The sequence below is a fragment of the Dermochelys coriacea genome, chromosome 18 (genome assembly GCF_009764565.3).
Source record: "Dermochelys coriacea isolate rDerCor1 chromosome 18, rDerCor1.pri.v4, whole genome shotgun sequence".
Lineage (NCBI taxonomy): Eukaryota > Metazoa > Chordata > Testudines > Dermochelyidae > Dermochelys > Dermochelys coriacea.
In genome coordinates this window covers 23,595,336-23,623,134 of record NC_050085.1, presented here as the reverse complement: position 1 = coordinate 23,623,134, position 27,799 = coordinate 23,595,336, and the positions used below count along the sequence as shown (strand labels likewise).

General features: G+C 41.9%; 1 protein-coding gene across 2 annotated transcripts in view; it reads right to left on the bottom strand.

Moving 5' to 3' along the window:
• Positions 1–27,799, bottom strand: part of SLC45A1 (solute carrier family 45 member 1) — a 78,014-nt gene that overhangs the window by 36,440 nt on the left and 13,775 nt on the right. The window contains exon 1 of one of the 2 annotated variants that reach the window (XM_043499981.1): positions 4,343–4,479. The exons of the other annotated variant lie outside the window; for it this stretch is intronic. The gene's annotated coding sequence lies outside the window, so the exon portion shown is untranslated. Of the gene's footprint in view, positions 1–4,342; positions 4,480–27,799 lie in introns of those variants that run through there. 2 annotated transcript variants of the gene reach the window in all.

Sequence of the window (27,799 nt, the reverse complement as noted above, 5' to 3'; positions counted from 1 at the left end):
TTGTTCATTAGATAAATAATAAACAGAATAACATAAAAACTAAATTATAAACATCCTTTAAAATGTTTGTGTGGCCATGACAACCCAAGACCCCATTTCCAGTACTGGTGTTCGTTCATTTAGAGTGCAACGATATTTATTTGATAGAAGCATGTTTAAAACCAGGCCCAGGTTAAGGAAATCCTGGGGCTCTAGTTCCCTCTCTCAAAAAACCCTCTTCCTTCAGTGCTCACCCTAAATAGCTTCCCAGAATTGAACTCGTGTCAGTGTGTATATTGAGCTTTTAATCATACTCTCGCTCTTGGTTTGGTTTTTTTAAAATTTTTAGTTTAGTTATAAGAATTGACTGTATGTGTATATTTGGGTAAGATCTGGACTAGTCAAGAACTTGGGAGGTAATAGGTTCAATCCTTTGGGATTGGTAGAACCTTTTGTTTTATATGATAGAAGATTTTCAGGAATCTTCATCATATTTGACATGGGTATCTGGATGGAGGCTTGAGGCTGGGTTACTTCAAGGGAACTGTGGTGTTGGCTTCTGGGCAACCAGTGAGGTAATAAAGAAGCTGTTTTATGCTGGCTTGGTAAATCTAAGTAGTGAAAATATCCACCAGCTTTGGAGATTATCTACCCCATTCTTTGCAGGTCATCCTAATTGAATGACTGCAACTGGCCCCCATTGGGACCCTTGTCACAGGACCATATTAGCTCATGGTTCCAAGCACTTGTGTGCCAAAACCCAAAGAACAAAAACGGAAGGGAAGAGAGCCAATGGGGTCTTGCATTGCACAGTTATGTCTATAGTGCATTAGTCACAGGAGTTTGTCACCAATCAATGAGGAAAGAGCACGAATGGACAGTTCTACCCCCACCACAAGACAAATATATTTTATAGAGACTCCATCCCTGTCCTGAGACGTTTCACAGACACCTATGATTCTATGTAATATGTGCAAGTTTACCAAGTAGAAGAAGAGTATAGACTGAAAATAGTTGTATGATGATTGATTGATTAAAGCTGGGATTTTCAAAGAAGCCTAATGGAAGCTAGGTAACTTAGAAACCTCCTTTCCTTAGGCTCTTAACCTCAGCCTAAATGTTTCTTCCAGGTAGCATTTTACATATCAAGATTTATTGACATTCATGGAAACACAATAGTATGTAACTGTGTATATTTAATATAGTCTAAGGGCCCTGTTCTTAAATTTCTGCACATCAGCCCAGCTGTGAAAATATATGTGGTGTGATGGAGCTGCTTCTCCGCCTTGGTGGATCCTGCGCTTCTGTTTAGCGGTGCACTAGGGTATTCCTCTTTCCCTCAGTTTTCTCCCATGTCCCTGGGCTTGCTGCCAACACCCTGCTGGAACAGGGTTCCCACATCTGCACCACCAAGCTCTCCAGTAGCTCACCTTCCTCTCACAGTTCCAAGTGCATGTCCCTATCTGACTGGAGGGGAGGCTTTAACAGGTTCTGGCAGGCCCTTGATTGGCCCCAGGTGTCCTAATTAACCTAGATTAACCCTGTTCACCTACTAAGGGAAAAGGGACCTACCTATCCTGGGTCTAATATACCTGCCTTTGTGCAGAGAGTGCAAGGCACCAATGGCAGCTGCAGGAGACACCATCCCCTCAGCCCAGCAAGACACTCTCAGTCCACGTGATTGCTGCCCTCACCCGTTTGCTGCCCCGAAAGGCTGGTCTGGTTTCCAGAAATGCCCTGGGTGCAACATTCGTTACTACAAGGAGCATTCTCCAGTCGCTATCTGGCCTGACCCTGTCACAGTAGACGCATTACACCCAACAAGAAACCAAGCAGTAGCAGACTGGGGAATGTTCTAGGCAGAAGCTCTACAGTAAAGCATAGAGAGAGGAAAAAATTGGTATGATGTAGTTTTCCTAACTATAGGCAAGCTGGTAGCAATGCCAATAGCTAAGTTTATCTAACACTATCCATTATAAGGCCCTGTTTTCTGTTACTTATAACTTTGCCAAACTTTAAGCATTCAGGCTGAAATTTTCTACACTGAGTCTTTGCTCAAGCTGACTTTTTTTTTTATTTTAAAACATTTCAGCAAAAACTACAAGGCAAGGAAGTGTTTGAAGCCTTTGTTAATTGGTCCACCTCCTGGACCAAACCACGATCATCAAGATGGACCTCAATAAAATGCTTAGAGGAAATTGGAACAATAAAAATGTCCTGCTTAAAGAAGAAATAGTGCAGATTCTAGTCAGAGGAGGCCTTGACTTATGCCCTCAGCATGGCCTAGAGCGGGGGGGGGGGGGCAAACTTTTTGGCCTGAAGGCCACATTGGGGTGCAAAACTGTATGGAGGACTGAGTAGGGAAGACTGTGCCCTCCCTGAACAGCCTGGCTCATGCCCCCTATTTGCTCCCTCCCGCTTCCTCATTGTCCCCCTCAGAACCTCTGACCCATCCAACCTGCCCCTGCTCTTTGTCCCCTGACTGCCCTGACCCCTATCCACACACCCCCACCCCCTGACAGGCCCTCCCAGGACTCCCACACCCTATCCAACCCCCCTGATCCCAAGAACTTCTTCCCCATCCAACTGCTCTGTCCCCTGACTGACCCCCAGGAGCCCCTTACCATGCTGCTCAGAGCAGCAGGAGCTCTCAGCCCTGCTGGCTGTGAGGCTGTGTGGAAGGGGGACCAGTGTGGGAGGGGCCAGGGACTAGCCTCCCAGGCCAGGAGCTCAGGGGCTGGGCAGGATGGTCCTGCTGGCCAGATGTGGACCACAGGACATAGTTTGCCCACCTCTGGCCTAGAGGTTCACAATCCTATTCCTTCTCAATGTGAAGGAAGAAGTCTATGTGATACTATAATAGAACCTATTACTGAGACAGTGAGGTGCCATACCCTTCAGTGCCCATTGCAGCTGGGAACTAATCCATCTGTATCTGCTTAGACCTAAAGAGCATCATTGGAAAGATATATGCTTTCCAACATGGAAGTTATGGTCTCCAATTAACATTCTCTTCAGCAAATGCAGTTTATAGCTTCTGACAAAAGTTCTGTTCCATTACGACAATGCTAACCCAACAACTTTAAGATGCTGTTCAGAACATACTACTTTTTGTCACCTCACATTCAGAATCATAGACATCCCAGGAAACTTCCAGAGGAAAATAAGTGAGATTCTGCAAGTTTATGGGTGGTCTGAGGAAGAACATAACATTCTTAAGGCAACTGAGACTGCTGGACTAAAATTGTACAAAGAAAAATGAATGCAACACTAAATACCCTACGGGCTGAAGTTGTATGTGATCAAGAGAAGATGAAGGCAAATCCAGAAAAAGATCAAAGTTAGAGTTGAAATGCAAGCACTTAAAAATTGTATTAGGACTGATGTATCTCTAATGTAATACAACTTGGGAGCAAATTAATACCAAAATGATTCCTTTTAAGCAGTTCATTTGGCTTTTAACAATTTCTATGTGGATCTGGACCAGAGCACAGGAATATATATTTTTGAGGATTTATCTACAGTAGAACCTCAGAGTTACAAACACCTTTGGAATGGCGGTTGTTTGTAGCTCTGAAAAGTTTGTATTTCTGAACAAAATGTTATGGTGGTTCTTTCAAAAGTTTACAACTGAACATTGACTTAATACAGCTTTGAAACTTTACTATGCAGATGGAAAAATGCTGCTTTAAGCCATTTTTATTTAAATGAAACAAGCACCGAAACAGTTTCCTTACCTTGTCAATTTTTTTTTTAAATTTTCTTTATGTAGCTTACATCTAACACAGTACTGTACAGTATTTGTTTGGGTTTTTTCTCAGCTGCTGCTTGATTGCATATTTCCAGTTCCAAATGAGGAGTGTGGTTGACTGGTCAGTTCGTAACTGGTGCTCATAACTCTGAGGTTCTAGTGTATTTATTATATTACCATTATGGGCATGTTATGATGTCTCCAACTCTACAGCCATTTAATAAATTTTATCCTACAGACAGTGATTTGGGATGTGACTTCCAGGATCTATGCTCTAGCCATCTTCTGTCCCATTTCAGCCTACAAGAGGTGTATACTATGGGGACCTATGAAGACAAGGCAGGGGACAATGATGTTTAGGAGCCACTTATAATTTGTTTTCCTTTATTGATAGTATGTTCCACTTGGCCCTTAATACAGTGGTCTGTCAAGTGTTAAAATATTCTGCCCCAGAAAATCATATAGATGACTGCTGTGTGAGAGTTACCAGCTTTGGAGAGATTCAGGACATTAGCCAAAGCAGATACAATTATTCACCAAGAGGTGCCCTTAAGAGTTTTGTGTCCTTTAATGTAGCTTTGGGATTGTGGAATAGGACCTTATATTCCTTACCAGGGTACTGATGGTGAGAAGGAACCTGATTCCTGCCTAGGCATTCTTTTTTGGGCCTGGATAGAAGTTACAAATCTCTTCCTTCTTTCCTGTACATGTAAATTAAGATGTGGAGTCTCCCAGTTTACTTTGTTCTAGTCTAACTCAACAGAGCTCAAAAGGGTGAGTTTTGGTGATGAATATGTGTGTGTGTATATGTATATATGTGTGTATATGTATATATATATATATATATATATATATATATATATATAAACTTTTTTTTTGCTGTGAATCTCCATTATTCCCTCCTACCATGATCTTTTCTCTGAGAGAAAGATGTTCTCTATTCACTTAAACCCCTTTGTTTGGTCCTTCTGTGAAACAACCTCTGACAGCGTATTCATCTCCTCCCTCATTTACAGCTTCATTTTAGGCGCAGTGTTTCACTTGCCAGTAGACAGACGCTGCATTATTTGCCTAACTTGGATCAGGGTTAGGTCTCTGTTTCTTGGAAACCTCTCTCAGGATCTCCATAATCCTTTCTCTGAGGAAAACATTAGCTCCAGCTGAGTGAAATTCTGCTTCAGGCAACAACACAGAATTTATTGTTCTCAAAGGCTTTTGTTTTTGGTTTTTTAAAAATTTAATTTAACATGTTTTTCAATTAAGATCAATGGATCTGAGACCTCCATTCATGAGCCACCTGGAAGTAGCAGATTCTTTCAAGCATAATTAGATTCTTTCCTGGGAGACCAAATGTTTGTACTGCCAGCTCAATGCACTGAAAAAACTGTCTAATAGTCAGGTACTGCAGTTATAGAATACTTAAAGGCCAAGCAAAAGACCCTTTTGCAAAGAAGAATCTGGATTCAATGACACAAGCTAGAGGAGGTTCAGTTTGTTACAGAATGACTAGTGTCTGTAGGAGGAGCTGCAAGTTCCTTGTGCAGAGCATTCCCTGGTGCCTATGAAGCAGCAGTTGTGTGTAATTGCAGAAAGGTAAACTCAATTGCTTCTACAATAGGAAAAGTGCCAAGGATCAGCTGAAGATATCAAGGGAAGATGGAACTTTTGTAAAACTTACTCAGCATGCTTACTGTAGATGGAGCTATCTATTATGGAAAAAGCCTAACTCTACAGGTGCCCCATAAGTAACCTATGTTAAAGATGGTCTATGAATGCCAATTCTTATCAGTATAGATTGCTTACATGTTACGGGGGGGGGAGAACTAAAACAGCCTATTGGGCTTTCAAAGGGATGGATAAACTGATAGTTTATATAAATATTGCTTATTATTGGTTTTATGGTAGCAGCTAGAAGCTCCAATGAAAAATCAGGGTTCCATTATGAAAAGGCACTGTACAAACTCATAATAACAGACAACCCATGTCCAGAACCATTATCAATCCAAATAAACAAAACTGACAAAGGATGGGTGGGCCAAAGGAAGGATTATTATTTAGCTAAATGAAGCCCAGAGAGATTAAATTATTTGTCCAAAGTGATATAGGGAGTGTATGGCTATGCTAAGAACTTAATTTGAGTTCTTCTACAGTGTCTTCCCCACAGGTACATGCACTAACATGTTACCAGAACTGCAGTACAGTACTTTGGAGTATGTAACCAATTGAAATGTATTAATGGTGAACTCTGCTAAAGTTGAATCCGATGAAGTGAGCTGTAGCTCACGAAAGCTTATGCTCAAATAAATTTGTTAGTCTCTAAGTGCCACAAGTACTACTTTTCTTTCTGCTAAAGTTATGAGGCCTAATTGAACTCTGCAATGTGTATTAATCTGACCATCAAAGTGTAACACTTATCCCATAGCAGAAGTGCTAGATGCCTGAAAGGGAAGTACCAAATTTTTCACTTCTTGGTCTTGGTTCAGTTAATGAGACTGAATATAACATAATTTATTGTTACTTTAGTAGCATCAGCTGCCCATCTAGTGCAGGCTGATCACAAACACGAAACATCTTTTCAATTCTAAATAATTGCTGCTTTGGTTCTCATGGGAAAGCAGAGACTGATTTACCTTCAAATTCACTCTGTTACAGAGGATGATAACTTAGGATAGTGCTAATCAAAAGTAGACTTTTATAATGTACATCTGTCTCAAAACCATCTAGTTGTGCACATAACTGGTCACCATGAACACTTTTTCTTACTGCTGTGACTCATTCTCCCCCAATTCCTTTCTGTACTTTATTTTGGACTGAGCTGTTTGGAGTAGGAACAGTCTTCTATGTGTTTATACAATACCAACACAAAGGGGCCCTCAATCCTGATTGCAGCCTTTGCAGACTACCATCATAAAATTAAATAGTACTAGTGATAATCCAACACAAATCAATCAGATTGTTTTATAGAAGCCTCTTTCAGACCAGAGGACTATTTGAATGGCACCTCTTAGCAATTATGTCATGAAGTCCTGATACAAAGGTAAGTGGCTAAGGTCACATAGGCACTAGGCAGAGGGATCTGGCTATTTTGAAGAATTTAGTGGAGCCCCTATACAGAAGATGAAGGTTTGGACTTGCTTTACTTACCCTGGAAAGGAAGGATTCTTAGTCTGGCTGGATCCTGTACCAGCAAAGGGAAACTAAGGCACAGAAGCAGGAAAACAAGTATAACAGGGAAACTGAGGCATGGACGTGCTTCTACAGTGGCTGATGATTGACTGTCAGAATGTTACAAAACTGAATTCTCCTCTCTGCAGAGCTAAAATAAGAATGAAGCCCTATCCAACCTATTTTCACAGGCCATCAAAGGAGTTAAGGAATTATGTTTAAACTCCATTTTAAAGTGATTCCAGCTAAACTGATTTGTAACATGACATGGTCAGCCAGTGTGAATAGGTCCGAATTGTACTAAAATCCTGTTTCATACTTGTGGTGTAGCCTAGAAAGAGGTCATTTTGTGATCAAATTGGGCACGTTTAAATGCAGTTTGAAGTACAGATTAAATGAGGAGAGTAAAAAACTCTTTGTCCACGCTAAGAGTGGTTCAGTTCCATTGGCATTAAAAATGTCACAAGCCATGGTGTATATGAGCCACAGGCTGCTGCTGCTAGTGTTTGAAACACTGACATACAGATCTGCTCTGTGCAGAATGAGTTGACACTGATAGTAGCTACTGGCCCAAGTCTAATTTCAAATGACACCAGTGTACATTAATGGTCTCGCTACTAAAATCAGTTGAGCCACTACACTCAAAACAGATGCATGTAGGAAGAAAATCTTTACCTAGGATTCCTGACATTGCTAACTCTGGTGGAGCTGAACCTAGGTGCATCCTTGGTGAGGACAGTGTGGCTCTTAAGCACGCACTTCAGGAGATAAGATGGGAGGACCCCTGTATACAAGGATTGTCTGGCCTTAACTATCAAATAACTTTTTCTCAGCACAAAGGTGCACTAACCTCTTTTCTCCCCCACCCCCACCCCCTGCTATGCATAATCTCAAACCACCTTATCTTAAGTTCCAATATGTGGGTGGGCATGTTGTCTTGTACCACCACTCTCCCAAGCTGGTGCTAGGTTGCCACTCATCCAGGTTTTACATGGACAGTTCAGTTTTTGGCTTCTGTGTTCAGGTGCCATAAAATTAGGGTTGCCAGGTGCCCAGTTTTTGACCAGAAAGGCCAATCAAAAATGGCACCCGAATCAAAAGCCTGGTTACCATGGGGTTCAGGGGAGGCACCAGTTCATTAACCCGCACCAGTTCATTAACCCACACCAGCCCTTGCTCAGCCAGGGCCTCATCCTACTTACACTGAGATAATCCAGTGAGTGACAGGGAAGAGGGCCGGGGGGGGGAGAGGGGGGAAAGAGCCTCAGGGATCTGGTTACCAGCAAATAGAAAGGTGGCAACTAAAGCAGACACAATCTCGAACAAAAAGGGTTACTCATTTTTTAAGTATAGCCTTACCTGGCATACTGACTGTTAGAGTTTCAGAGTAACAACCCCTTCAGGAGGTATTTTTTATGATATTGTCCCCATTTTCAAAGGGAGGTAAAACAGCATGACACATGTCAAAAAGGAATCCCCCAAAAAGTGGAAATGGATAAATTACTAAGGATAAGTAAAGAATTAGTAAAGAATAGCACAAGTATTTAGGGACAAAATCAGAAAGGCTGAGGAGCAAAATGAACTACACATAATAAGGGACTTAAAAGGTAATAAGAAGAGGTTCTACAAATACATAAGGAGCAAGAGAAAGATGAAGGAAACTGTAGGCCCACTATTTAGTGGGAAAGCGGAACTAATAATGAATGACATCAAGAAGACTGAAGTGTTTAATACCTATTTTGCTTCAGTCTTTACTAAAAAGGTTAATGGTGACCAGATACTTAACACAGCAACGAGGGGGAAGGAACACAAGCCAAAATGGGGAAAATACAGGTTAAAGAATATTTAGATAAGTTGGATTTAAATCAGGAGGGCCTGATTAAATGCATCCTGTTAAGGAACTGGCTTATAACTAAGCCAGGGAGAGAATGCATACAAAATTTGCAGATGACCCCAAAGGGCAGGGGAGGCTGGGGGATGGGAGGGAATTGCTAGCACTCTGGAGGACAGGATTAGAATTCAAAACAACCTTCACAAATTGGGGAACTGGTCTGAAATCAACAAGATGAAATTCAATAAAGATAAGTGCAAAGCACTACACTTAAGAAAGAAAAATCAAGTGGGCAAATATAAAATGGGGAAATAACTTGGTGGTACTACTGCTGAAAAGGATCTGGCGGTTACAGTGGATCACAAATTGAATAAGTCAACAATGTGATGCAATTGTGACAAAGGCTAATATTCTGAAGTGTATTAACAGGAATGCCACATGTAAGACATAGGTAAGTGCAGAGGCAACAAGGTCATATACCCTCCCTCCCACCAGATTTTTGCCAGGGTTTATATGCTCTTCCCTGAACTCTACTGCATATCATCAGAGCCTTTAAATTATGCCCCCCCTCCAACAGTTACACATTGTCTCTAGGTAAGCATCTCGCTCTACTTGGTGCTGGTGAGGCCTCAACTGGTGTACTGTGTCCAGTTCTGGACTCCAGACATAGATAGATCTGGACAAATTGGAGAGAGTCCAGAGGAGAGCAACAAAAAGGACAAAAGACAAAAAATGTGACTGTGAGAGAGCAAAGGGAGTAAGAGGAAGTGAGGGAGCTGTCCACATGTAAGGGGACTGTTGCCCCCTTACTAACATTCAGTGGGGGTGTTTTGGTTGGCTAGCTCCCACTACTAAAAGGGGAAGGGCCTATGGGAAACCAGGACCGTGAGACTGATAGTCCCCAGGTACAATGGGGAGAGGCCAATGCTCCAGGTTAGCCTGAATGACAGAGCGGGCAGGCTAATCAGAGAGTCAGGAGGGCAGGGAGGTCCTGTCCTCCGCGTGAGCTGGATTTGCCTGGCTCAGACAGAGTGGGGCCGAGCTAAGGAGAAAGCAGGGGCCCAAGCTAAGCTGGGGAGCAGAGCTGGGCCAGATCCAGAGGGACCAGAAAAGCAGCCCCGTGAGAGCAGACCCTGCCCTGGGAGCAGAGCTGCAGCCCCAAAGCTAGAGGCACAGCTCAGAGAGAGCAGACTTGCCCTGGGAGCAGAGCTGCAGCAACCAGAGCCAGAGGGGCCAGAAAAGCAGCCCACAAAGCAGGTCAGTGCTGGGAGCAGAGTCACAGAAGCAGCCTGCAGAGCAGACCTGTCCTGGGAGCAGAGCTGCAGCAACCAGAGCCAGAGGTGCCAAAGAAGCAGCCCAGGGAGCTAGAGGCAGAGCAGCAGCAGCAGTGCTGAGACAGAATGGTGGAGCTGGGGCTGAAGCAGTCCAGAGCTGGGTGTGGTGAGCAGCTGGGGAGAGAAAGGGGGACCCTGGGCAGCTGGCCTGGCACAGGGAGACGCCTCAGCCAAGAGGCTCTGCAGGCCAGGCTTGGAGTGTAACCCTAACAGGGCAGGGGAGACACTGGGAAGAAGGGTCCTACCACTTAGAGCCTGAGAGCATGTGGCCACCACCAGAGCAAGTGTCCAACCCACAGCATCCCTGCAGCACAGCCAGGGCCTGAGAAGGCAGCCTGGGACTTACAAGGAACAGACTGTGAACTGCCCTGACATTCCAGAGACACTGTTTGTGATGTTCCCTGCCACAGAGCGGGTTGATGTGTGTACTTTAACCTTTCCCATTTTTCCTTATTCTTTTAAAAGTAATTGTTGATTTAAATAACTTGCATTTGCTTTAAATTGTATTTCAATTCTGTAGGTCAGTAGGTCAGAGAAGTGCCCAGTGCAGAGAGAGTACCCAGGAGTGGGGATACCCTAGCCCCTGTCCTAGGTGACCACAGCAGGGTTGGGGGTCAAGCCCCGCAGGAATCCTGGGCCCAGCCTCGTTGGGGTTACAAGGACTCTGCCAGAAAAGGAGAGTGGAAGGGGAGCCTCAAGGGCAGGGAGGCCACTGGGTAAAGGAAGTGGGAGCGAGGACTCGGATCCTTTCTAGCCCACTTCACTGGGGTAGTACAGAAGTCAGGAAAGTTCCCCACAATAGCGGGGACTATTCCCCTGCTTACACACAGGAGACTTGAAGCCTGGAGCAGACATGCTAAATGAATTAACCAGAGACACCTGATGTGGAGAGGGAACTGCAAGCAGTTGTCTGCTTATAAGAGAGCTGAAGTAATTGTTTGGGAGAACTGACCCTGGGATGTCTATAAAGAAGTCTTCTCTGAGCAGGATAGCTGCAAGCCAAAGCCAGGTTCTGAGGTAAGTGCTATGCCTTAGAAAACAGATTTTTGGGACTCTGAGTTTTGTTTCAAGTTACTATCTGTATACACCTGCAACCCCCAAAAGGGTGGCAATTGGACAAGCACCTGTGTGGAGTCCCTGTGAAGGAAAGAGGCCTGGAAGTGGGGGACTAGAGGCAGAGCAGTGGCACCTTCTACAATGACCTATGAAGAAAAGTTAACTGTCCATGTTTCTTGGGGGGGAGGGGGGAAGATACTGAGGAGGAAATCTGATATGCCTTCACATATATTAAGGGCTGTTAGTCAGAAGATGGTGACTGATCAATTGTTCTGCATGTTCACTGAAAGGTAGGATGGGATGTAACCAGCTTAATCTGAAGCAAAGGAGGGTTAGATATTAGGAAAAGCTTTCTAACTATCAGGGTAGTTCAGCTCTGGAATAGGCTTCCAAGGGTGGTTTTGGAATCCCATCTTTGAAGGGTTTTAAAACAGCTAGACAAATATGTGAGGGATGGTCTAGGTGTATTAGGTCCTGCCTCAGTGCAGAGCGGGGGGGCTGGACTAGATGACTACTTGAGGTCCCTTCCAGTTCTATATTTCTATGACTCTGTATCAATTTTTACTCCTTGGGGCTCAATCCTGGAAGGTTCTGAGCACTATAGTGGAACTACTACATGTGCTTAAATTAATCATATGCCTAAATGCTTTGCTGGATAAGGGCAAGAGCATGCAGGGCTCTTCAAGATTGAGGCCTATAAAGAGACAAACTGGCTATATTTTACTAAACTTGACTTAAGAGTTTCTCCACCCCCTTTGTATCAGTTCTGTTTACTTTTTTTTTATAAAGAAAAGTTACAAAACAATCATTTGTTTGTAAAAAGGCTGTTTGCTCTGTGCAGGTCATTAACCTCTAGAGAGCTGTTAATTATTACTGAAAACATTCCATCTTTCCAGGGTGCTAGGAAACTACATGACAAAACCTTTTCCCAAGGTTAAAGATATTTACAAGTGCTAAGGTACACATTGCAATAACTCAGTGTGCTATATGTGCAAAAGAGCAGGTGGCTAACATCAGAATGAATAACTGTCACACTCTTCAATTAACTGTTTATAGAGATGGAAGATTTTAGGCCATAGTGGCCTGTCCTCTCCAGTTTTAGATTCTAATTTAATATTTCCATTCATTCAGTTGCCTTACTATTTCCGTCTCTCACTTTGCAGTGTCTACTCACTGGTTAATAGCCACACTAACCTCTTGTGTGCCTCAGTCAATTACTACTTAGAATTACTAAAGTTTAAAAAGTGTTCATGCATATACAGAATGACCAATGCCCTGAGCACAAAGCTTTATACAGCTAGAACCATTCATTTACACTGAGGAATGGAACTGGTTTGGTTAACGTTATTCTGAAGTTGTCATGTACTTCCCAATTACAAAACCGCATTCTTAACTAAATAGGGTTTTTTGCAGATTTTGATGCTGAATTCTTCCTCAGGTAGTGGATTCATCTTCATAGACTCGCACTTTAAGGTTAGAAGGGACTATTATGATCATCTAGTCTAATCTCCTGCACATTGCAGGCCACAGAACCTCACCCACTCACTCCTGTAATAGACCTCTGGTTGAGTTACTGAAGTCCTCAAATCATAGTTTAGAAGCTTCAAGTTGCAGAAAATCCACCAAGACTTAATTTAAAGCAAGAGACAACAATTGGTGATATACAACTTGAGTGCCAAGTGATCAGGAGAAACACTGCAGTTTTAAATTCATTTTTGAAAAATTGAAAATGAAAGCTCTTATAAGAGTTTTCCACCTATGGCCTATGTTCTAATCACATCTGAGATGGGTCTGTCAAAATATGGAATGATTGCACTAATGTATCAGAATTGAAAGTGGCTACAAACTGTGGAGATGTCAGAGCGTGTCAGAGTCTTTTGGACTCTTGCATCTGGCATCAAGCAGACCTTTATGCATCAAAGGAAGACTTTCTTCAGTGATGTTTTGGGGGGGGGGAAAGAGAGGGAAGGGGAGTATACTCTTTTCTGCATAATAATGAGGAAACTAACATAATCCAAAAGCCAAGAAACTCAGAGTGAAGACTGCTGCCTGTGCTGAAGGGGAGAGGTAACATGCACCATGTTAGAAGCTCTAGCCACCAGCTCAGCCTGGCAGTCTCAAATTATGATTGCAGCAACTTTCACATCAAGATCCAGCAAACTTGCACATTACAGAATAATATTTTGCATGTTTCCTTACTGGCCTGTATCTTTCTGAAAAATCTAGCAACCAGAATTTTTCCTTCAGTAAGGTGGATTAGTATAAGGTGTATACAGTCACCTACTTGTCCACTTTTCCCACAAGAACCTTTGAGCTTTCTCTCATGCTCTCTATTATGCAAATATTATTCCATAAAGACTATACATAAAGCCACTCATCTATCTGCTTTCAAATATCATCTTAAGGTTCATTTCTACCATGATGCCTAAAGAACACTGACAGCTGATAAAGGATAAGCAGCTGTCAGGATAAGATTACGCCTATTGATATGCTTACTTGCCTCCTTATTACTTCTTTTGAGCTCTGCCTTCTTTCACAACACACTTTTCCAGAGCATGTCCCACAATCTTCTACCTATTAAACCTGAAATTTCACTCTACTTTATATTGCATGTATGTGTACAACTAGTAGGGTCCTTAAACATCTAATGAAAGGAATTTTTCAGTTTATATTTACAGGCATGCACAGTGCTAATAGAATATTTATCATTAATTTAATCATTTAACATAATTCTATGCATATGTGCAAAGTACAGTTTTAAATCCCTGTAATTTGGCTAAATCAATACTGATTTTCAGTGAGCTAATTACAGGCACATCTAACCATGTGAAGTCCCTGCCATATTTCAAGTTTTCCTCACTTGCTGAGGAGGTGCTAAAGCTATTCAGGAAAAAAGTTACAAAGATTCCTTGTTAGCAGTAAAGCACATCTTTATACCAGAGTTTCTCTCCCTCTTAGAGAGTTGCAAGGCTCTTATGTGAGGGAGGGAGGAAGGAGGGTCACAAGCTGTCAGCCTGCACTGCCAAACCCCGCTTCACCTCCAGCATTTGTAATAGGGTTAAATGTAAAATAATATGGCTTTAATTTATGGGGGGAGGGGGTCACTCATAGGTTTGGTGTGTGAATGGGGTCACCAATACAAAAGTTTGAGAACCTGATGTGGGGGCTAATTTAGCTACAACAAATCAGGAGAAAGATCTTGGAGTCATTGTGGATAGTTCTCTGAAGATGTCCACGCAGTGTACAGCGGAAGTCAAAAAGCAAACCGGATGTTAGGAATCATTAAAAAAGGGATTGAGAATAAGATGGAGACTATCTTATTGCCCTTGTATAAATCCATGGTACGCCCACATCTTGAATACTGCGTACAGATGTGGTCCCCTCATATCAAAAAAGATATACTGGCATTAGAAAAGATTCAGAAAAAGGCAACTAAAATGATAAGGGGTTTGGAACGGGTCCCATATGAGGAGAAATTAAAGAGGCTAGGACTTTTCAGCTTGGAAAAGAGAAGACTAAGGGGGGATATGATAGAGGTATATAAAATCATGAGTGTGTGGAGAAAGTGAATAAGGAAAAGTTATTTACTTGTTCCCATAATATAAGAACTAAGGCCCACAAAATGAAATTAATGGGTAGCAGGTTTAAAACAAATAAAAGGAAGTTCTTCACTCAGTGCACAGTCAACCTGTGGAACTCCTTGCATGAGGAGGTTGTGAAGGTTAGGAGTATAACAGGGTTTAAAAGAGAACTGGATAAATTTTTGGAGGTTAAGTCCATTAATGGCTATTAGCCAGGATGGATAAGGAATGGGGTCCCTAGCATCTGTTTGTCAGAGGTTGTAGATGGATGGCAGGAGAGGGATCACTAGATCCTTACCTGTTGGGTTCACTCCCTCCGGAGCACCTGGCATTTGCTACTGTCAGTAGACAGGCTACTGGGCTGGACAGACCTTCGGTCTGACCCAGTATTGGCCGTTCTTATGTTCTTAACCACTTCTTTATACAGTCTGGTTGAAAGTGGCTCAGCCATTTTTGATGAAAATTTCAGACTGAGAGCAAGTGTGTCAAATTTCAGCCAACAGATAAAACATTAAATTTATAAACTGAATATGACCTTTTAGAATGAAAATGTTTAGGCAATTTAAACCATAAGTCTCTCTATATACACTGTCTATATTTATAATTCCAGAGAAGCAGCTCAGCAACTCAGCCCCTGAAACAAGAGCACTGCTATCAGATGAACAAAAAACATTTTGCACAGTCAATCTGCTGGAAAAAAATGTAATCTAGTAATCTAAAAAAAGTAGTCTAGTCTCTGGGAGACTTTAAGGATGCTGGAGAGCTGCAGAACTGACTGTTCTGGTCAAAAGAAGATCCTAGAGTTGCTTCATATTAACACCATATTTAAATATAACGTTTCTTAAAATATATATGTATATTTTAAATATGGTTTGTTCCATCTCCCATTCATCTTAATAATGGGACTCTGTCCAGCTCAAACTTTCTTTAAGCTGCTGCTTATTCACTTACCTGTCAAGATATCAGGATCCACTAAGTTCTTGCTATAATAGTTTTGCAATTAATGTGGTCTAAACAGATATGAAGAACATTGACACATTGAACCAGAGCTTTTGTCAAATCTATTGCTATGTCATAATATTATCCTATTAATGTTTGAAAAAGGCAATATTTGAGAAGTATTAGCTAATGGGACCTGTGCTTCTGCCAGATGTTTTCCTTATAATCCAAATGAATACTCGGTAGATAGGTATGGCCCACCTTGATTATCACCACAAAAGATTTTCCTCCTTCCCCCACTCCTTCCTGCTGGTAATAGCTCATCTTAAGTGATCACTCTCCTTACAGTGTGTATGATAAAACCCATTGTTTCATGTTCTCTGTGTGTGTATATAAATCTCCCCACTGTATTTTCCACCGAATGCAGCCCGATGAAGTGAGTTGTAGCTCACGAAAGCTTATGCTCAAATAAATTTGTTAGTCTCTAAGGTGCCACAAGTACTCCTCTTCGTTTTTACTCAGTAGATAGATTTTGAAACTCAGTTGAACCAAGCTCTTGCCAATATGTCCCACCATTTCTCCAACCTTGACTTGTGCCAGCTGTACTTTTGGTTATGTCAGTATGAGGAAGCTGCCCTTTCTACCCTCATAGCACAGGCTTCAGCCATACCATTGAAGATTAGGAAATCTAGGGCCCCTGCAAGTTCCTGTAAAAGCTGTCCTTTCAGACAGCTCATTTGCCTTATCTCTATATATGCCTGTATTATTGCACTATGTTTGTAAATATCTGTTCCAGTATTTGTTGCCCATGTAGTATGAATAATATATAATCAGGTGGAATTCCTCTTCTATTTGTGGTCTGTAGAAAATGTCCATAGCCACACTGGCCTTCTAGGAAAAAGAGCAGAGTAGAAATATGGTACTTTTTAGTGGATCAGGAAGTTATTATAAATTCCAGGACCAACATAAATTTGATTTAGGGGAGACACTGGTGGAAGATCTGGGAGCATTTTTGTGTGGTGTCCTTTCTTTGGTTTTATTTTATAATTCAATGTAGGAAAAAGAGGGAGGAAAAATTAGAATGAGGTGCTTACTCACTATCACTGGCAGAGAGAGCTCTGGACAAGAAGCAGTAACAGACTTTGGTCATAGCACAGCTTTTAAGATGGGCTGTGTATGGGCCGGTACTGGCTACCACTTCTTACCGGTACACCATACCGGCCCACTTTCACCTCTGGGTGTGACAGGCCCAGTAAAATTATTCCTGCTTCGGGGCTGGCTGGAGTGGAAAGAGCAAGTGCCGCAGGAGGTCACTAGCTACTACTAGGTGACGATGAGCTGAGTGAGCAAGATGGGAATTTGTTTAAAGAGGACTCAGCAGTCATTCCAGCAGATATATAAGAGCTGACATCATGAGAGGGATACATGCATCACACCTGGGGATAGAGGCATGCCTGAGATGAGCCAGGGAGTATATCTACTGGCGAGGCATCAATTTCCAATTGAGACCATACATGGAACAGTATGAGGTGTTTGTGGTTTTTAAAATACAGTGACAATAAAAGAAAACTACAGCCTCATGAAATCCAGATCTCAGCCTGAGAAAAGATCAGAAGAGACATGGGAAGGGGGTGTACTAACAGTTTTGGGTTGCTGACTGCTGCTTCAGCCTCAGGGGCTGACTATCGACCGCTGCTCCAGCCCCGCCGCTCTGGCAGGGGCTGAAGCCAAAGAAGATCTGTTAAAGTCATGGAATCCATGACCTTTGTGACAAAATCATATCCTTGCAGAGGACCAATAGAATGCCACCCAACAGAATGAAGACAGCAACAGACAGGAAGCAGGTTCCCCACCAACAGCAATAACACAGACCAGAAATGGGAGGCTTGTTTGAAGAGCAGTACGCTTGAAGGTCTGTGAGGCCTAACAGGCTGCAACGTGCTGGCGGTAAAGGCTATGTGCCGAGGATGAGTTACATACTAGTAACATCGGGCCCCAGCAAGTCATAAAATGCTTGCACAAAAGACACAACAACAATTCTTAAATGGAAAGAGGTAGCAACCTGTATAGAACTTGAAGGGAGGAGCACAGGTTGCAGGAGGGAAGAGTTTGTAAGAGGCAGCAAGAAGTCAGTCCGTTTCCAAATAGCTATCTCTGTAAGCAGCCAGTTTAGTTTTAGAAATATGGAATCCTCTTGTTATTACTCACATGAAACACCAGTGACCAGACAGCGCAGGCTAGAGCAATCTGAGGTAAAATGCCACCCTCTCCTCAACCTCTAGAAAGCAATTGTTCAGGAAAACATGCCACCCTTGTCCTGGCTCCTGTGCAGCCACTTGGGTTCTGGGCAGCAAGAGGCTGCTGCACTGCATTTAGATTGGTGTCCAGGTGACTGGGCTTTGCTCCAATGCAGTCATTCGACTTCCATTCAATTGCTTGATGTCCATAAGTGACCCCCATTTAGCTTCATTCAGCATCTGAGAGTGAGCACCCTTCACTTCCTACTGAGAGAAAAGTTGATATGGTCATCAAACTAACTGAAACACAAGATCTAGACTAGGATTAACAGATCAGCCCCTACAAATATAGATTACACAGGCAAATTTTGGGGATTGAAAACAAAATTGCTGCATGTAAAATTAGTCACTAGAGGGCACTAATAGAATCCAGTAAATGTGATGGGAGTATACTGCCATGTTTTATGTAAGTACTATGGTGTTCAAGGAAAACTTGTTCTTTAATTCATATCCAGCTCCCATAACCACTCTGAAGATCTCACATAAGGGAAATCCAACTTAATTTACTGTCTGTTTTGCTTTAACACAAAGGGCACAAAAGGACAATTCTCTCTAGAAGCAGCATATCTTCTAGCCTGATGTTCACCATGAGCTTTTGGAGGGAGAAGCTTTGAACAAATCAACCAAGCAAAGATCTAATGTTTGACACTTTGGTGCAGTGTGGCACCATGAGTGGACGGCTTGAGGAGCTGATACACAAAAGAGGTGGGAATGCACAAGGCAGGCTGTGGAGCTCTCTGAGGTAGAGAATGGCAAATTATGATGCCCCAAAAGTGGAGACAGATGTGATCTTTGTCCTCCAAAGTTTGCAATCTAAATAGTAGACATGCCAAATCAAGTAGGGGTGACAAACAGTATGGAGGGAATGTGGGGAGGAAGGACAAGGGTCACAGCCATACAATTACATGAACAGTACAGGCATGGACCTATCTTTGTTTGTTGTTTGTTATTAATACAAAGAACAGGACTGTACAGATGTAAAATAGTGGCTGTTAACTCATCTGTCAGGGCATCTCAGAAGGGTGAGTTCTTGGGAGGGCTTTTAAGGAGGAGAGGTGGAGGACTGGAGCCGGTGACAATATTGCAAATGATAGGAGATTTAGCAATGTCTAAAACAGCAGTGGTGTTATAGATCCATAGAGGGTTTTTTCCTCAGGCCAAAAGGGACTATTACACTCATCTACTCTGATCATCCATATAACACAGGCCAGATTATCTCACTCAGTGGTTCCTGCATCCAGCCCATTAACTTCAGGTTGATCTTGAGCATATAGTTTTAGAAAGACATTCAATCTTGATTTAAAAACTTCAGGAGTCAGACACTCCATCGCACCCTTGATAAACTGTTCCAGGGGTTAATTGCCCTTACTGTTAAAGATTTGTGTCTCATTTTTAGTATGAATTTGTCTAGTTTCCAGCCATTGGCTCTCATCGCCTAGATTAAAGAGATTGCTGTCATCTGTCTTCTCCCCATACAGAAACTTATAGCCTGTATGCCAGTCCTCTCAGATCACCTAACTGAATTTGCAATATGGCCAGGGAGGTGGTAGCCCATGTAGCTGGAGGCAGGGGAAGTGCAGTATGGCACAGGGAGCTGAGTTCACAAAATTGGTTTGTGAAGTGTGGCATGGAGCAGGGAAGTGGTACCACACATGGTAGTGGATTTTTGAGGAGCAGTATGGTAGAGGGAGGAAAGGTATAGTGCTGCACAGGATGAAACATGTCAGACTGAGGTGCTGACTGGCCACATGGGGCATGACTATATGTGTGTGGGAGCTCATGCAACTTACTGTTTATCTAAACCCAAACATTTTTAAACAGAAGTGGAATCTCGAATAATAGCCTATTGATCAAAGAAACCTATAGGAAGTGCTGACCCTACCCCCTGTCTCTAACATGGAAATAAGAAACCACCAGATTCCTGGGCCTAATTATCTCCTTCAAAATCCAGCATTCCCCTGTATTTTTGACTCAATGCAATATGCATTTCTGCTCAGATTATCATCTATATCCTGTTACAGGATGGGATGCAATAGCACTTGATTTAATTACAGGGCTCAGACTGCTCCCTCCTCTCCTATACACCAGTCATCAGGAAAAACCTGAAAGTCCACTTCTTCTGTGTTTAACTTTGTCTCGTCCATTAGTAAACAGTGTCTTTCAGACAGATGAGGCAGGGGATGTTGGCCCCTCCCTGTCCCAAAGTGTGCAGTGACGAGAAAGTGTAGCCATAAAGCACCGAGATGTCTATGTGCCATCTCTAACAATTACTTCTCTGTCAGAGACAGGCAGATGGACAGATGTGGCATGTGACTGCTTTGTGAGGACAACATTGCTGTCATCTGGCCATAGATCCAATGTAACTGGACACATGAGGATCATCACCTCAGTGCAGGTGCTCCCTAGGTGAGGGAGACAGCACAGGGGTTCCTATGCTACCCTTCTCCCTGCTTCTGGCACAGAAGGCCACAGATTAGGTAGAGGAGTTTGCATGGGATACCCTTATGCCCAGCTCATCATGGCCTATGGTTTGGACCCTAGGGTCCTTCAGCAGCTAGAGTCAGAGCAGAGGAGTCTGGCACAGAGCTGCTTCAGGTTAGGGGAAGCACAAGTGAGCACTGGGCCACCTTTTTATCACTCCTGGATTGTGTTGTGTGCATTTTGGCTGGACCCAAGGGTCTGGCTCAAACTCTTTTTAGTGAGGGAGATGCTTCACAGGAAAGCCTTCTACCAGGACAGTCAGTGGAAATCATGTCAGCAAATTCTCCTGAGATGACTGTATCCATTACATTTGTTGGATTACTCTTATTTAATGCTGAATACAGTTGGGAGACTGTAAAATTTAAGATGTTTAACTTTCAGATAGATCACATGAAATCTGGACACAGAAGCCATTCAGCTTAATGATGCAGTGTTAACTGCAGACTTTTAAATTAATAAATAAACTGATAACAAGGTTTCTGTTTTCATCCATCTCACCTTCCTCCTCCCATCCATCTACCAGAGAGAACAGGAAATCTCTCTCAGGCATCCACATGTTCTTCTATGAAAGAGCCTTCAGTAACTATGCCAGACTGAACTGCACACAGAGGGTTATTGTTGGGAATAGACTGGACACATCACTGCAGATGGTCAATCTTGCATGGTTCTGATTTCTGACTGGCACCACATGACATCTGATACATTCTAGAATGTAAGCTCATAACAATAACCCGACCAGCCATTTCTTCTTTCCCATAGCTGGATATAAATTGAAGAGCCATCCCATGTGCTTATCTCTAGCTTCAGAGCTCATCAGGAAGCAGAAATACATGCAAAGTCTCCTTAGTCTTTACCACTATAAAAGCTGTAGTCTCAACCACTTAGATTAATGCACCTTCACCCAGCTACCCTACTTCCAAGGGCAGATTTGAACTACTCTCTCCCCAAAGTGTCTTCCATAGGAGTTCTTCTGAGGGCTACTGACTAACTTGACATGTGCTTTGTGTCTTTCTTTCCTCCTCTTTCAAAGATCTTTTTTGGCACCAATCTGGTTGCTGTTGAGTGGCAGACCACGGCATCAGATATCTAATCTTTGCCTGTAAGGATAAGGGTCTGTACATCTGCTCAATGGACACAATGCTGTCAAAATAGGTGTATTTGGTTATAGACTGTCATGAGACCCAGGACCAAATGGGTTGCCAAAGGTGCAAATTCCACCCAATAGAGTAAAAATGGCTGATCCTGTTTTATATTTCAAAGCTTTGTTTTGGCGCTGTTTGTACAATTTGTATTACAGAACATTGATTAATTAGGGCACTGCAAAGCCATGGCCCCGCTGCTGACCCAGGTTACCAAAGAGTGAATTCTTTCCACTGCAGTTTATTACTGTTCACAATGGTTTCTTGCTTCTGCTAGTCTGACCAAATTGGTTGCCTTATGTACACACCTGTGGTCCATACTAAGGTGACCAGTCTCAATGTTTATGCAGTTGTTTTCAGGCTACAATATACTCTACACACTGTTTCACAGAAGCTCAGGGGAGAATTTCAGCCACTAACAGAAATAAACAAAAGTGTTCAAACATATTTCCTTTTCCCTGACTCCCTCTCTAATAGGTCCCTATACCTAGGTCAGCATGAGATTGGTCTCGTGTCTGAGACACTTTCTGCTCTCCCCAGTAAAACATTACTGTCTAGAATACAGAGTGGAACATGTGAGAAGATAGTGTTTCTTTAGGGATTGAGTGCATTTTCTTAGAAAAAAGTAATGGGACAGTATGTTCTGTCAAGTAAATATTTGCCAAAGCTCTTGAGTAAGAGGAATGGAACAGATAACAAACCGTGAACTCCTAACCCCAGGTAAACTGCTAGCTAATGTAAAGAAACAATGCACAAATATCTTCTATCCAGTCTTTGATAAATGCTTATGTGCTGATTTTGATGCTTGGATGTACTAACTGTCCCTGATTGAAACCATGAGCTTTGGATGCAAAATATGAGGCCAATCCTGCAGGTGCTATAATTAATCTCAGGAGCTAAAATCAGCTGGCTAGATGAGTGAAATTGTTTTTGTGTGGAGAGAATCCACAGGTGTGTAATCAGTTTCATGGTAGAATCTTCTGTCCTTTAGGAGTAGGAGATGGTCTATAAAATTATCCCTCCAAATCTGGCTTGGTTCAGTATTGACTGAAAATCATTACCTCTTGACAGTGGTTTGGTCTCTTACAGTTTGATCCTATTTGCACAGACACTACCACTGCAATTATCAACCTTGGCAGTCTTAGCACAGAGGTCAAAGACAGAATAGCCATGGAATCCCTCCTCTAAATTGTCCCTCCAATCAGGGTGGAGGCACATCAGTGAGACAGGTTAGGAGGGGATGTATGGCTGCAGTCCTTGGATGTATAACCAGGGGAGTAGTAAGTAGGAATTGGGAGATGATTCTATCTCTATATGATGCATTTGTGAGGCTAAGACTGGAATACTGCATATAGTTCTGGTGTCTACCTTTTAAAAATGTTTGAAAAAATAATTGTCTATTCTCTGCACCCTAATGATTCAAGAGCTGGAAAAAAAGCCTTACAATGGGAAACCTAAAGAGCTCAATATTCTTAGTATAACAAAAAGATCAAGATCATAGTATAGAAGTAATGTGACAGGGAGGAAAATACCCAGTACTAAAGGCTCTTTAATCTACTGTAGAAAAGCATAACAGGAATCAATGGTTTAGATGTTAAAGCCAGACAAATTCAAATTGGAAATAAGGCATGAATTTTTAACAGTGAGTGTGATTTGGAACAAATTACGAATGGAAGTGGCAAACTTCCCCCATCTCTTGATGTCTTCAAATCAAGATTGCATGCCTTTCAGAGCTCACAGTAAGTACGGGAGAATTACACCCAGCCCAGTTGCACAACTGTATCCAATTTAACCCCCTGCTGAGAAGGGTAAAAAAAATCTAGTAGTCTCTTAATCAGAGGGAAGTAATGTGTGGTTGCATCTGGTTTCCTCAAAGGGCTAAGAGGCTCTTAGATTTCAAAACCTCTGTATGTAATGGCCAAGAAGCTGAATGACCTTCAGGAAATGTTTGCTCTAACCTCTACTTATTTTGGGATAATGGAGGTGTTTTGTGTTCTAAATACTTGATCCAGATGCTTCTGAATTATGAGGGGCTGGCTGCTCACAGATATTATTGAGGAATCTTGTGATCACTCGTAGCTAGTATTTCTTTCCCAAAACTAACAGATGTACATATATATATTTTTAAAGTGATTGTTCAACAATTACATTTGCTAATTTCATAGCAATTGTAAACAAATACAGAATGTGATTTTTGCTGAGACTATCCAGTAATTCTGCTGGGAACACTGATAACTTGCACTACTATAAGGACCAAAATGCCTGTCATATCAGAATCAATGGCAATATTCCCAGTGACTTCAAAGGGACCAGAATATGACCGTAAAAGAAATCATTTACTGCTGTAAACTTACTTCAAGGTTATAAATGTAATTGGCAATTATACCTTATATAGATTTAGGGGAAATGGTAGAAATTGTTTTTATTAATTTCGTAGTGGAGTGTTCTTGTTTGGTAAAGGCATTTTTAAGAGTGTTAAGGTGTATAGCCCAGATTTTTTCCTCAGAGCATATTCTGTGGTATCTGAGTGCCTGGCTGTAGATAACAGATTTCTTGATTATGGTTGAGGTGGTTATAGGATCTGAGAAGATAGGTGGGGTGATGTGTGGGTTTTTTGTATATAGTGGGTTCCATTGCTTGAAGTTGATTGTGGTATGCAGGAAATTGATGTTAGTTGATTCTCCTCCAGAGAAGTAGATCACATCATGGAACAGGCCACCCAAATACCCTGAGAGAACCTGCATCAATATGGAAATAAACCCCCCTCTAAGTATGTACCCATAGTTGTCACCTACCAACTCACTCTTGGAACCCATACAGGGTATCATTGAATTACGACCACATCCTGAAAGAAATCGTCTGGCCTTCAAACATCTGCTGCCAACCTCACCAAGCTCATTAGACATAGGCTTCCCATAGACCAGGACACATCAACTCAAAGCAAGCACCAGACCCTGCCAGAATAACAGATGCAAAACCTGTAGACCTATCTCCACTATTACAATGATCAGGGCCCCCACAACACAACTTTTAAGACCCAGGTATCCTATACATGCTTATCACTACATGTGGTGACTCATCCAGTGTACTAAAAGCCACACAGGAAATGTATTAAAAGCTGGCTAACTGATAGATTCCAAAATGTAACTGTAAACTGGGAATCATCATCAAATGGGTGTGTTTCAAGGGGGATATAAGGAACAGAGCTTTATTCTTCACCTCCGGAAACAAAGAAACCAAGTAATTTGATCTCGGATGGGTGTTGGCCAATAAAAAGCTGGAAAGGAGATTGGGTAAAACAAACTATCTTGAACAAAGACCTTTATCTGGCTAGATTAAGTTTTAAACTTTTAGATGTGAATTTTTCACTTTTATTTGCTTATAAGCATCTCTACTTTTCGCTTTTATTTGCTATCACTTAATCCATACTCATTTGTTAATAAACTTGTTTTACTTTATATGAACAAATTCAGTGCCATATTTGAAGGGAAGGGTGTTTTCACCCCAGTTAAACTAATGAGCCGTGATGTACTGACTGTTTAACAGAGCAGCCAACTTAATATATTCTGTGTATCCACTACGGTAGCTGTGCATTGCAAAGAAACTTCTCTGAGACGCTTGCAGGATGGAGTTCTCTGTTACTTGCCAGGCAAGGTTGGGGTGGGGAGAGCCTTCAGGAGGTTGGTGTAGCAGTGAGCTGACCTCTAATCTGATCTCCAGCAAAACTTGCTCTTGCTGAGTCAGAAAGATAACACAGTGGCTCACAGCTCTGGGTATCCCAGCAGTGTGTACAACTGGATATACACATGGCTAAGGTTAAGATTTTTGGCATGGGGACTCTTATTAAAATTCACGTGCAGGATGTTGGCAATAAACTATAAATCATGGAAGCCCCAGCCCTGCTGCCTGAGGCTGACTGCCAGAGCCCTACTGCTGTGTGGAAGTGGGGGAGGGCGGTCAGGCCTGCCTGTCCAACCTGGAAGTCATGGAGGTTTGTTAAAATCATGGAATCCATGACCTCCATGACAAAGTCATGTCCTTACCCATGGCACTTGAACTCAGTATAATGGAAAACAATTTAGTACTATGTCTTTAAAGGGGATCCAGTTATGTACACACAGGTATTGCTAGCTTATGGTTTGATGGCTAGACCATAAGAGGATTTTATTCTACACTGTTTTGTCTGCTTGATCTTATACAGGTGGTGGTTTCTGTTTAATCATTATAAAGGTATTTTTTTAGTCAGCTCCTTTGTACCATGCAGGAAGTCAGTGCTGGCCATACATGCAGGAAACATGGAGTTGTCAAAATAAACATACTCCCGAGAGTGTGATTGATTTAGAAGAAAAGCTCCCATGGACCTAGTTTGAGTTTGGAAGCTGTTTCATACATTTCCAAAGACTGCTCAGGGATTTCTCTGTGTAGTGCAGCTAACATTCCCACACCATGCAATGCAAAAGGATCATGTTTTAACTGAATCACAGAAAATGTACAGTCCTTAAGGGACAGGTCTCATCTAGATCCCAAAGTTTTGGAGCAGTCTGTCTGGGTTCTTTGTGCTTCTCCCTGTTGTATCGCAGTGCCTTACATTTATTAATTAACTTCTCACACCACCCCTGTGAAATGGTGCTATTGCCCCATTTTACAGATCAGGAACTGAGGTACAGAGGTCAGTGACTTGTTTGAAATCACACAGGAAAACTATGAAAAAGCAGGGAACGGAATTTCAGATCAAGTGCTGGAAAAAAAATGCCTTACAGTGACAGACTTAAGAGCTCAATCTGTGTAGTTTATCAAAGTGTGATTACAGTGTATAAGTATCTTCATATGGAGGAAATGTTGGATACTAATGGGCCTTTTTAATTGAGCAGAGAGAGACATAATAGGAACCAATGGCTAGACATTCAAGCCAGACTAATTCAAATTAGATATAAAGCACACATCTTTAACTGAGCGTGATTACCTCTTTCCTTGGTAGTTTGTTCCAATAGTTAGTTTGTCTTCAGATTCAGGTTGGATGTCGTTCTGGAAGATGCTTTAGCCAAATAAATTACTTGAGCTCAATGCAGGGGGCTACTTGGTGAAATTCTATGGCTTGTGATATAGAGAAAGTCAGACTAGATGATCTAATGGTTCCTTCTGGCCTTAAAATCTGTGAATCTTCTATATCCCAGTCCAGTGCCTTAATCACAAGAGCTTCCTTTCTGGGGTTACGTTTCATCTGGATCTCTGGGGAATTCTAGCCATAAGGTCTAAGTCTGTCTGGATCTCTAATTTATAGTTTTAAGGGGGGGCCTTTCAGATGGAGCCCTGGGGGATTGGACATAAAGAACCTACATAATATGATGACAAGGATTTTAGACAGACAGGTGTTTCATTAGAAAGCAGCCATTATTACATAATAAAACGGCATCTGAACCACCATTTATATACAATTCTGAAATATATATATACTAATGATCCCTTTTCTAAGTATCTTTAGGGCTAAATTTGACCTGGGATATGTGTTGCTTAATTATAATTCTCTAAGCAGTGTTTAAAGCAAATATTTCTAAACTCTAGAGGGTGGGAGTAGGTGCTGCTATCAATGACATTCTGCAACATTATTCAATTAAAGGACAAATTTATTTTTAGCAAATATAGCCTGTGGTACCTAGCATAGCTTCTAGCTGAGATATTCTATTCTTTCTTTCTTCAGTGCCCTAGGCAGGGGATGGATGATACCACATAATTTAATCACTGTAAATCTATGCAAGTATGAGCAGCTTAATAAATTGCTGCAGCAATAATTGGTTTACAAGCAGCATATTAAGTGGTATTGGTGACACTTCCATTACTGAGCTGGTGTCCTAGCAAATGCTTCTCGACATGATCTTTCAGACAGGCATAAAACCAAGGATCTGGCCGCTTATTAAAAATTCCGTGGCATTTTCAGCAAGATTAGAAGTCTTAGCAGGCCCTGGTGTGATGGCCAAGTTCCCATTTGGGTAATTACATTCTGACTTCCTAAAGCCCCCCAACAATTTCTATCAGAAATAGCATTCTTTACACTCTGTCCTAAACTTGTTGGTTATTTAGTTTATGATGTTAAATGGCTACCCTGTTCTACCCCAGAGGAAGCAATTTTTCAGCAATGGGTGAAAGTTTTTCATGAGTGTGAGTTTAATATAAAAAAATATAGTTTACAAAACACTTTGGGGCCCTTTCAAATCATCATCTTAGCATATGTGCAACATACGTCAGGTT